General features: G+C 49.2%; 1 pseudogene; it reads right to left on the bottom strand.

The window, feature by feature from the left end:
- Positions 1–419: 419 nt before the first annotated feature.
- On the bottom strand, positions 420–1,359 carry LOC134356756 (craniofacial development protein 2-like; annotated as a pseudogene).
- Positions 1,360–1,853: the final 494 nt, after the last annotated feature.

Genomic DNA, 1,853 nt, shown 5'->3' with positions numbered 1-1,853 from the left:
GCTGCATGTCTTCATTAGCAGCTTCTGTCTCTCTAATCCTCTCAGCTAGTTCCTCTTCCTTCAGTCAGTCGTAGGTGGCAAAGAGATTCTTCTTTGCTGTCTTGAACTTATCTCTTAGCTCCTCTGTTTCACTCCTTCTAAGTTCAGCATGACAAGCATGGACCACACTTCTTGCTGCGACGACATCAGGATGTTTTGAGATCTGACTCTTCTTGATTCGCTTCACAGTAGGGAAACTCTTTGTTGCATCTGTGTGTGCGTCTATGAGCCATTGATAGTGGTCAGTGGCAGTCTCTTCCTCCCCCCCTTTCCGGTGGGCTGAAGCAATTTCTCACCCCCACTGTGTACTGGGCTTGAAGAACAAGTTGTGAGGAGAATGCCTTCCAGTCTATCTTCTCCTTGGGACCTGTGGCTTTGGGTTGCCGCAGGCTCAGTCTCACTTGCATTGACACTACTCTGTGATCAGAACTGACCGAGTTGAAGGTGCTGTAGGCTTCTGTGTTGATCACACAATTACGCCATTTTGTTCTTAACGAGGATGTAATCGACCTGTTTCCTGTAGATGGAGGCTCTGTGTTCGTACGTTCACAGTTTACCAGCTCGCTTCTTGAATTGTGTGTTGGCGGCAATGAGACTGTGTTCCTGGATGAAATCAACTAGATATTGTCCACTTCTGTTGGTAAAGTCTTGGTATGAGTATGGAACATCTTCCAGTCTGACCTGGGCATTAAAAGCGCTGAGCACAGCCAGGAAGTTATGTGCCGGTATTGAAGTGACAGCTTCGTGAAGTTTACTGTAGAAGGCCTCCACCTCCTTCTCCTCGCTGCGGTTGTGCGGGGAGTAACAGGTGATGACAGAGGTCGCCGGGTTTCCGTCGAATTCTGTAGTAAGGATTCTGTCACAGACTGAGACGACGCCCCTCAGTGCCTCCTTCGCCTTGCTGTTCACCATCAGCCCTGCTCCACCTTGTGCTGACATCGTCATCAGCTCTCTCCATGCGGATGAGGTGATGAGGTGCATCCCCTCTACCTCTGTGAACCTTATTTCTTCGTCAGGGTGTACATGACAGTGTTCTTGGATCCCCAGGATAGAGATCTCATATCTGCTTGCCTGTGATGCCAACTCTGTGCTTCGAGGCAAGAGGCAGATGGTGTTTATGTTGAAGGTTGATATGATCGTTTTTACCTTACAATGCAAAAGAGGCGCAGTTCGCTCAGCCCCCTTGTCGGACTTAACCCTCTCCGTAGGATTTGTGGTTGCATCTTCATACTGCCTGTCTCGGCCAGGGTCTGGGCGTTCTGTGGAGTTCCTGAGCACTCCCGGGTCTGGAAGTATAGGGTTTGTTGGGTTGTCTGTCATCATAATGCCTTACAAGGCGCGAAATGGAAGACTGTGTGGTGCGCCACTCCTCACACAGACAGTAGGTGGCCGTTGACTCACAAAGAGTTCATCTGCCCTTTGACAGGTTTTGTTTTTAGTCCTACTGGGTGCCTACACACCCTCCTCTCTGGTTAACCAAAGTGCACCAGGGGGTGTGCCGGCTGAGTCGCTGACAACCCGACCCAAGACAGGTAGTACTGGGCTACGTGGTGCAAGGCCCTGACCTGACCTGACCTGTATAATAGTGTTAAATGAAAATGCCACACCCAAGTTTAGCAAAGCCCATCTAGTTCCTATACCATCCGTGATAAAGTAGCCAGTGAGCTATATTTCATGGAGGCTGAAGGAATTCTTTCATTAGCAAAGCCAGTGGTCCTAGTAGCCAAGAAAAATGGGCCTGTCAGGATCTGTGGTGATTTTAAAGTCACCATCAACTCAGCACTAAAGCTCAATCAATACCCTCTGCTGAGGAT

The sequence above is a fragment of the Mobula hypostoma genome, chromosome 1, assembly GCF_963921235.1.
Source record: "Mobula hypostoma chromosome 1, sMobHyp1.1, whole genome shotgun sequence".
Taxonomy (NCBI): domain Eukaryota; kingdom Metazoa; phylum Chordata; class Chondrichthyes; order Myliobatiformes; family Myliobatidae; genus Mobula; species Mobula hypostoma.
The sequence above is the reverse complement of the archived record's forward strand: the minus strand, read 5'-3'. Positions and strand labels throughout refer to the sequence as shown.